General features: G+C 38.6%; 1 protein-coding gene across 1 annotated transcript in view; it reads left to right on the top strand.

Moving 5' to 3' along the window:
* Positions 1-69: 69 nt before the first annotated feature.
* Positions 70-10000, top strand: part of LOC144956106 (monocarboxylate transporter 5-like) — an 86775-nt gene continuing 76844 nt past the window's right edge. Inside the window, exon 1 of the mRNA XM_078886456.1 lies at positions 70-483. The gene's annotated coding sequence lies outside the window, so the exon portion shown is untranslated. The remainder of the gene's footprint in view (positions 484-10000) is intronic.

Below are 10000 nucleotides of genomic sequence, written 5' to 3'. Positions count from 1 at the left end.
AGAAAATTTGGTAAGTACCGATTACTGTAATACCGATTTGTGCCCATACTCAAAGCAGACGATAAAAGCGGAGTGGGAGGTACCGCGGCCCCACGACTTGTTTTCTTCATAATTCCATTATTTGTCGGGCAAATTTTGATAAAACCAACCATGTTTTAGTTACTAATTCTTAATGATGTAATTGTTTACCTCAAAAATATCATGATAAAATGAGACCGAATCATTGGCGAAATAGAAACACTTCGGTGGGTGTGTTGAACTAATAATATAATTACGCTGTTGTGATTTCTGCGGACAATAACAACTTAGGAGGTGTGTTCATTTTTGGTGTGTGAAATCTAGGTCACCAATCAGCTGTTTTTATCACATCATTGATTAAAGTGAAACACGAGTGAAACAGTGATTTGATCTTTGATAAGGAATGTTCTGACTGCTACCAACAAAGGATTAAAAAAAAAATACACTTGATTTGTCACGAGACAGGTAACTCTCATTATATTAACATTTTCTTACGTTTATTTTATTTATAGATGTCACTCCTTATATTTTCTGCGTTCTTTTACTTTAATTACCTTCTCAGTTACCACCATCCTAGAAAAGGTGTAGAATAGAAGGAGCGAATTGACGTCTCTCATCTTTTTATTGTTGTTTTTAGACATCCATTTTAATGATAAGTTCTCACTAAATAATTATATCAACCAGGCCATAAACGATCGATGTTAGCCTACTGTTACACTGGCGGGTCTTGTGAGTAATTTTACCTAAACGCATGGCATCAATTTTTTCGTAGTATCTTGATCTTGATGTTAAAGATTGAATTTATTTAAAGTATTACAGATATGAAACTTGGGATATGTTTTTCGTTATATTACATTCTAAGATTGAATATAGCTCAGCGATATTTATAGATGCCTCTGATATGGTTTAGGCTAGATAGAATGAAGTTGACGTCACTCAGGTCTTTGTTCTTGTTTTTTTTTTTTTGCAATCCGCGTTTTTGAGTAATTCTCACTAAACTGTATTAACCAGACTATAAACGTTTAAGGTTACACATAGTTTTGTGTGTTGGTCCGTTATATTTCCGGATGGCAATGTTGTGAGCTTCTTAGCCAAGCGCACACTATCTATTGCTTCCTGAAGTGCAATGAACCCAAAATTTCATTTTTTTTTTCTGATCATCTTTAACTTAAAATAAATTACTTTTTAACATTCACATACAAAGGGACTTCGGTGAGATTTAAAAAAAAGTTATTTATTTTTTTATTTATGTTTTATTTTTGTTTTGTTTTTGACCCCTCCACCCACCACTGTCCACCCGGGTGTGTCTGTTCGATCTGGCGGAGCGGTACAAATTGCGATAGACAATCGTCCTACTCAAAGGGTAGCAAGCATTTGCTTTTGTCTGTTCCACTCTATAATATACCGGGTGGATTCCCGTTCATATGTTGTCCTCAATTTATAGAGAGTATGCTCTTGACTAAGAAGCTCACAGCATTGCCATCCGGAAGTATAACGGACCAACACACAAAATCTGTGTAACCATGAACTTTTATAGTCTGGTTAATACAGTTTAGTGAGAACAACTCACAAACGCGGATGGCAAAAACAATAACAAAGGCCTGAGTGACGTCATCTGCATACTATCTATAGAGAGTATGCTCTTGACTAAGAAGCTCACAGCATTGCCATCCGGAAGTATAACGGACCAACACACAAAACTATGTGTAGCCTAACTTTAAACCTTAATAGTCTGGTTAATACAGTTTAGTAAGTATTACCGTGGCCTTCGTAAAGTTATGGCCTGATCATCATCATCATCATCATCAATGCCTTTTTCACCCTGGGTCAGGGTAAAGACCACAGACAAACAGTTTCCATCCTTCTCTATCCCGAGCCAACTTTTGGCTCGGTGGCGTTTTTATACACCTCCGTTGGAGGTGTACAAAAACGCACCGTTTTTATACACCTCCATTGGAGGTGTACAAAAACGCACCGTTTTTATGCACCTCCGTTGGCGGTGATGGTAAAGTTGTTGCTGCATACGTCCATGAGGTTTAAATAGTTTTAGATTGTAGTTTAGCACGCTGCTTAGTGATTACCGATGTACAATGATAATAAATTAAAGAATAATAACAATAATTTAAAAAATCAAAAGTAAAAAGAAACATGGCACACACATACTGATCTCAAATAAATAAATAATTTTAGATAATTAAAATCGAAGTTTTTTTTTAAAAACATGATAAAAAGTTTTTGAAAAAAAAAAGAAAGAAAAAAAAAAAGCAAACAAAAACAAAGAAAATCCAAAAAAAAAAAGAAAGTCAACATTGGGAATCGAACCCGGTACTTTCAAAGTTGGAGTCTGACAGCTTGTCCACTACGCTACGGAGCCACCTGACTGTTCATCACATTTAACAAGGTCTTTCTAAAACATTATTTTACCTTCAATGCAACTTCTATTTTCTGGTTTTATATTTCGATTTTTTAAGTTATTAATATTTTTATATAAATTTATTAACAAAGACATCCTACAGATGTCACAATATAACTTTCGCCATGTCCAAATACAGAAACACAATATCGCTAATGAAATTGGGTGGAATGCGCATGCGTGACGGAGGTGTATAAAAACGATACGTTAAGATACACCGTCAACGGAGGTGCATAAAAACACTACGCTTTTTTTTTATCTCATTCCAGGTCTTACCACTTCTCTGTATATCAGCTTCTTTAATTCTTCTCCATGTTCCTCGTGGCCTTCCCCTTGATCTTATGCCCTGAGGGTTCCAGTCCAATACTTTCTTTGTTATAGTTGAGTTATTCTTTCTAAGCGTGTGTCCAATCCACCTCCATCGTCTTCTTCCTATATCCTCTCCCACTGGTTTCTGCTGTTCTATGGCCTGATACTGACCAAAAACTGACGTCAAAATGCCAGTTTTTTTGCCACAAAAGAAAACAAATCGTGAGTTGTATTCAATAGTTCAACCAATGAAATAACTTATTACCATGAGCTCTACTAACGACAACTCACTAGGCGGTTCAAAAACCAAATAATGACGTCAAACTGCCAGTCCTTGGGATTTCAGTATCAGGCTATAGATAGTATGCGCTTGGCTAAGAATCTCACAACATTGCCATCCGGAAGTATAACGGACCAACACACAAAACTGTGTGTAACCATGATTGTTTATAGTCTGGTTAGTACAGTTTAGTGAGAATTACTCATAAACGCGGATGGCAAAATACAATAACAAAGACCTGAGTGACGTCATCTTCGAACTATCTATAACATAACGATGGCTACGGTATTACTCATAAACGCGGATGGCGAAACAAACAAAACAAAACAACAAAAACAAAGATCTGAGTGACGTCAACTTCATTCTATCTGGAGGAGTTACATTGTCCCCTTTATTTATCTGTCTATCACGAGACAATAAATTTTAAGTTCCGTTATAATATTATTATGTTCAGCCTATGCAATATCACCTAGTTTATTTCAGTTAACGAGCTAGCTGAATAAACACACAGAGACCCCATACAACATGTTTTAGAGAGAGAGAGAGAGAGAGAGAGAGAGAGAGAGAGAGAGAGAGAGAGAGAGAGAGAGAGAGAGAGAGAGAGAGAGAGAGAGAGAGAGAGAGGAGAGAGAGAGAGAAAGAAGAGAGAGCGAGAGAGAGAGAGAGAGAGAGAGAGAGAGAGAGGAGAGAGAGAGAGAGAGAGAGAGAGAGAGAGAGAGAACTACAAAGACAGGATAGGGTGAGATGTTACAAATATAGATAGAACTAAGTTGACGTCACTCAGGTCTTTGTTATTGTTATTTTTTTTTTTTGCCATCCATGTTTATGAGTAATTCTCACTAAACTGTATTAACCAGACTAGAAACTTTCAATGTTACACATAGTTTTGTGTGTCGGTCCGTTATACTTCCGGATGGCAATGTTATGAGCTTCTTAGCCAAGCGCATACTATCTATAAATGTTCAAGGTAACACATAGTTTTGTATTTTTTTGACTTCGGGATGGCAATGTTGTGAGTTTATGAGCAAAGCGCATGTCATCTATAGAAATACACATAGGGATATGGGTAAAATGAGGGGAAAAGCGAGAAAGAAAAAACATTATGAAATATAAATAGATCGAAGGGGAGAGAGACGCAAACACACACACCCATACAAAAGAGACAGAGAGAGAGAGGGAAGAGAGAGAGAGAGAGAGGAGAGAGAGAGAGAGAGGAGAGGAGGAGAGAGAGAGAGGGAGGAGAGAGAAAGAGAGAGAGAGTGAGAGAGAGAAAGAAAGAGATAGAGAGAGAGAGATAGATAGAGAGAAAGAAAGAGATAGAGAGAGAGAGATAGATAGAGATAGAGAGAGAGATAGAGAGAAAGAGAGAGAGATAGAGAGAAAGAGAGAGAGAGAGAGAGAGAGAGAGAGAGAGAGAAGAGAGAGAGAGAGAGATAGAAGAGAAAGAGAGTGGAGAGAGAGAAAGAAAAAAAAAAAGAGAGAGAGAGAGAGAGAGAGAGAGAGAGAGAGAGAGAGAGAGAGAGAGAGAGAGAGAGAGAGAGAGAGAGAGAATGCCAATGCTAAGGATTACAACAACACGTGCGTTTATGTGCGACAGTCAGCTGACGGGTCGGTTGACGATCGATCACGTGGAAATCAGCACATTGACATGATAAATGTGTTTATGTGTTATTGAAAGAGAGACAGAGAGTGTATTTGTGACTCAACCGTGTTGATGCATGTGCGGGTGAGCGCTTGTTTATGTGTATGTATGTGTGTCTGTCTGTCTGTTTCTTTCTCTCTATCTTTTCTTTCTCTCTCTCTCTCTCTCACACACTCTCTCTTTTGTCTCTCTCTCTCTCTATCTTTTCTTTCTCTCCCTCTCTCTCTTTCTCTGTCTCTTTTTTATCTCTCTCTCTCTCTCTCTCTCTCTCTCTCTCTGTCTGTGTCTGTCTGTCTGTCTATCTTTCTGTCTGTCTGCATCTCTCTCTCTCTCTCTCTCTCTCTCTCTCTCTCTCTCTCTCTCTCTCTCTCTCTTATATATATATTTTATTTAACTTTGGGCGGGTCAGACCGCAGAGGTAGACTTCTGATGCACCCAAAATTAAATAAAACGTGGTGCACAAATCTCGTATATAGCCATCTGGTCGGCCTAAAATTATTTTTTAAAAATATAGTGTGCAAATCGCGTATATAGCCATCTGGTCGGCCTAAAATTATTTTTTAAAAATATAGTGTGCAAAGCGCGTATATATACTTCTGATCCGCCCAAAATAAAAATAAAAAAAACATAGTGCGCAAAGCTCGTATAGGATAAGATCAAAACTTCAGAGTTTTGATCCGCCGAATCTGAAAATCGAGACTTCAGAGTTTTGATCCGCCGAATCTGAAAATCGAGACTTCAGAGTTTTGATCCGCCGAATCTGAAAATCGAGACTTCAGAGTTTTGATCCGCCGAATCTGAAAATCGAGACTTCAGAGTTTTGATCCGCCGAATCTGAAATCGAGAGTTCAGAGTTTTGATCCGTCGAATCTGAAAATCGGGACTCCAGAGTTTTGATCCGTCGATCGTGAAAATCGACACTTCAGAGATTTGATCCGCCGACCGTGAAAATCGAGACTTCAGAGGTTTGATCCGTCGAATCTGAAAATCGAGACTTCAGAGTTTTGATCCGCCGGTCGTGAAAATCGGGACTTCAGAGTTTTGATCCGCCGAATCTGAAAATCGAGACCAGAGGTTTGATCCGCCAACCATCGATTTCCAATAAGTGATCGGAAGTCACAAGTTGAGACGTTTTGATATGTTCGAAATATTGGGACAGCGTGGCCCAGCGGTACGGTCTTTGCTTCGTACCCGAAAGGTACCGAGTTCGATCACCCGCTACCCTGTGACTGTGTGGCCTTGAGCAAGTCACCTCGCCCAAGCTCACTTTGCGGCGCTGCACTGCGCCTATCGCCTGGGTAATTCTTAGTCTTCCATTGGAAAAGACCCTAAAGACGAATTTCCCTAATGGGTATGAATAGAGGAATTTTATTTATTTATTTATTTATATATTTTTTATTTATTATTTAATAATCTTAATTGATGGAGTTTTCAAGTAAAAGTTTTCAAGCTAAAATGAAAAGAAAAGAAAACAAAATAATAATAAAAAATATTTAATTAAATTAAGTTCATAGCTGTCACCAACCTGTATCTAGCTAACAACAAGCCCTCATTCGCTTATTGTAAATAATTTTGCTTGATTGAATGTCCTGAAAACGAATTACCTCTCTACCTGGCAACTTGCAACAACGATCGGGTAATACGATTCAATAGTCTGATGTCACGCCGCCCGGCAACGGCGGCCATCTTGGTTCTAAACAAAGAAAATCATTACTTTTTATTTTTCATGCCGGCTAGAAATTTTCATATGCCTTGTGATCAGAATGTATAAAAGTCAAAACATGATCAAATTTATGGGAGTTTTTTCCTTCTGGATACCCTATATAATATATACCCTTTATAAATATTTCATACGGGCGTCCGTCATGGTTCCGATAGTTTAGAGCCAGTGTTACTAAGTTACCATGCGTCATTAGGAAGGAAGTGACGTTACGACTGTTGAAGAGTATTAATAGGCGTCGAGTGCATGTATATTATATATATATATATATATATATATATATATATATATATATATATATATATATATATATATATATATATAATATATATATATATATATATAATATATATATATATATAATATAGATAGATAGATAGATAGTATGCGCTTGATAAGAAGCTCACAACATTGCAATCCGGAAGTATAACAGACCAACACACAAAATTATCTGTAACCTTAAACGTCTGGTTAATACAGTTTATTGAGAATTACTCATAAACGTAGATGGCAAAAATCAATAACAAAGACATGAGTGACGTCATCTTCGATCTATCTATAGATAGAGCGAAGTTGACGTCACGTTGAAGTCTTTGTTATTGTTTTTCGCCAGCCATTTTTATGACTAGTTCTCACTAAACGTTGTGTTGTGAGCTTTTAGGCTAAGCGCAACGCATCAATTAGGTAAAAAGACGTTTCTTCTGTTGACGATACAAGAATATTGTTGTCCGTAACACGTGAATTCTTATGATTGGCTTGGCAACGACATTGGAGATCAAAGGAAAGCTTTATACTCATTAATTATATTATTGGAAAGCACTCACTCACACATAACCACACACGCACCCCCACCTCCTCTTTTCTTACTCCCTCACCCCACACATACACAGAGATACTCACGCAGATACACACACAAACGCACAAACACACATAATAGACTCACATGCCATTCGTAATCACAAACATACACATACACACATACACAAACACCTTCTACACACATAATCACAAACATACACATACACACAGACTTTCACACATACAAATACTCACATACACGCACATGCACACAGCCTCACACATATTATAGATAGTATGAAGTTGACGTCACTCAAGCATTTGTTATTGTATTTTGCCATCCGCGTTTGTGAGTGATTCTCACTAAACTGTATTAACCTGACTATCGATAGTTCGAAGATGACGTCTCTCAGGTCTTTGTTATTGTTTTTTGTCATCCGCGTTTATGAACTGTATTAACCTGACTATAAAAGTTCATGGTTACACACAGTTTTGTGTGTTGGACCGTTATACTTACGGATGGCAATGTTGTGAGCTTCTTAGCCAAGCGTATACTATCTATAGATAGTTCTTAGTTGACGTCATTCAGGTCTTTGTTATTGTTTTTTGCCATCCGCGTTTATGCGTAATGCTCACTAAACTGTATTAACCTGACTATAGATAGTTCGAAGATGACGTCACTCAGGTCTTTGTTATTGTTTTTGCCATCCGCGTTTATGAGTAATGCTCACTAAACTGTATTAACCTGACTATAGATAGTTCGAAGATGACGTCACTCAGGTCTTTGTTATTGTTTTTTGCCATCCGCGTTTATGAACTGTATTAACCTGACTAAAAACTATGCGCCGAGCGAGGCTCGAACCCAGGACCTTCCGATCTGAAAGCGAATGTCATACCACTAGACCACATAGCCGCACATAATAACTATGATAACTAATCTCTAACAGGCTGTCTAAAAAAAATAAAAATAAATACCTGAGTGACGCCAAGTTCGTATATTCTAGTCACAAACACACACACACACACACACACACACACTTACACACACACATACAAGCTAACAGACCCATACAAACGATTACATGAGGCACGTGCATCAACAGATACAAACATACATACGTACACACTCATCCCGCCCTCAGCACAACACAACACATTCAGAAAAGTGAGTGGAGCAGGCACTTATGTTGGTAACAACAAGATATGAAGTGAATAGAAAAGTGCCAGAAGACAATAGAGAATAAAAATTTTTTTTTTCGCGGCGGTGGTGGGGTTTGAACCTGCGACCTTATTGGTACGACAACTCCGCCTGGCAGGTGAGAGTGTGGCTCTACCGTGTGAGCTATCCACGAACACAAAATATTCGTTTCAAACTCAAAGTCATTACTAGATCCCTCTCTCACCCACTTCTTGAGACCGCCGATTCGTTCGTACACCACCATCGCGAATAATTTTGACCAGCAGTTAAGCTTGAGCCAATATTCTCAACACAAACATATAACATAGAAACGATTGAGACATTGAGTATGCTCCGGTGTATGGGGTGAATTTTTAATTCAGAAAAGTGAGTGGAGCAGGCACTTATGTTGGTAACAACAAGATATGAAGTGAATAGAAAAGTGCCAGAAGACAATAGAGAATAAAAATTTTTTTTTCGCGGCGGTGGTGGGGTTTGAACCTGCGACCTTATTGGTACGACAACTCCGCCTGGCAGGTGAGAGTGTGGCTCTACCGTGTGAGCTATCCACGAACACAAAATATTCGTTTCAAACTCAAAGTCATTACTAGATCCCTCTCTCACCCACTTCTTGAGACCGCCGATTCGTTCGTACACCACCATCGCGAATAATTTTGACCAGCAGTTAAGCTTGAGCCAATATTCTCAACACAAACATATAACATAGAAACGATTGAGACATTGAGTATGCTCCGGTGTATGGGGTGAATTTTTAATTCAGAAAAGTGAGTGGAGCAGGCACTTATGTTGGTAACAACAAGATATGAAGTGAATAGAAAAGTGCCAGAAGACAATAGAGAATAAAAATTTTTTTCGCGGCGGTGGTGGGGTTTGAACCTGCGACCTTATTGGTACGACAACTCCGCCTGGCAGGTGAGAGTGTGGCTCTACCGTGTGAGCTATCCACGAACACAAAATATTCGTTTCAAACTCAAAGTCATTACTAGATCCCTCTCTCACCCACTTCTTGAGACCGCCGATTCGTTCGTACACCACCATCGCGAATAATTTTGACCAGCAGTTAAGCTTGAGCCAATATTCTCAACACAAACATATAACATAGAAACGATTGAGACATTGAGTATGCTCCGGTGTATGGGGTGAATTTTTAATTCAGAAAAGTGAGTGGAGCAGGCACTTATGTTGGTAACAACAAGATATGAAGTGAATAGAAAAGTGCCAGAAGACAATAGAGAATAAAAATTTTTTTCGCGGCGGTGGTGGGGTTTGAACCTGCGACCTTATTGGTACGACAACTCCGCCTGGCAGGTGAGAGTGTGGCTCTACCGTGTGAGCTATCCACGAACACAAAATATTCGTTTCAAACTCAAAGTTTTTATTCTCTATTGTCTTCTGGCACTTTTCTATTCACTTCATATCTTGTTGTTACCAACATAAGTGCCTGCTCCACTCACTTTTCTGAATTAAAAATTCACCCCATACACCGGAGCATACTCAATGTCTCAATCGTTTCTATGTTATATGTTTGTGTTGAGAATATTGGCTCAAGCTTAACTGCTGGTCAAAATTATTCGCGATGGTGGTGTACGAACGAATCGGCGGTCTCAAGAAGTGGGTGAGAG

The sequence above is a fragment of the Berghia stephanieae genome, chromosome 10 (genome assembly GCF_034508935.2).
Source record: "Berghia stephanieae isolate SIO BIC M18660-M18661 chromosome 10, UCSD_Bste_1.3, whole genome shotgun sequence".
Classification (NCBI taxonomy): Eukaryota; Metazoa; Mollusca; class Gastropoda; order Nudibranchia; family Aeolidiidae; genus Berghia; species Berghia stephanieae.
The sequence above is the reverse complement of the archived record's forward strand: the minus strand, read 5'-3'. Positions and strand labels throughout refer to the sequence as shown.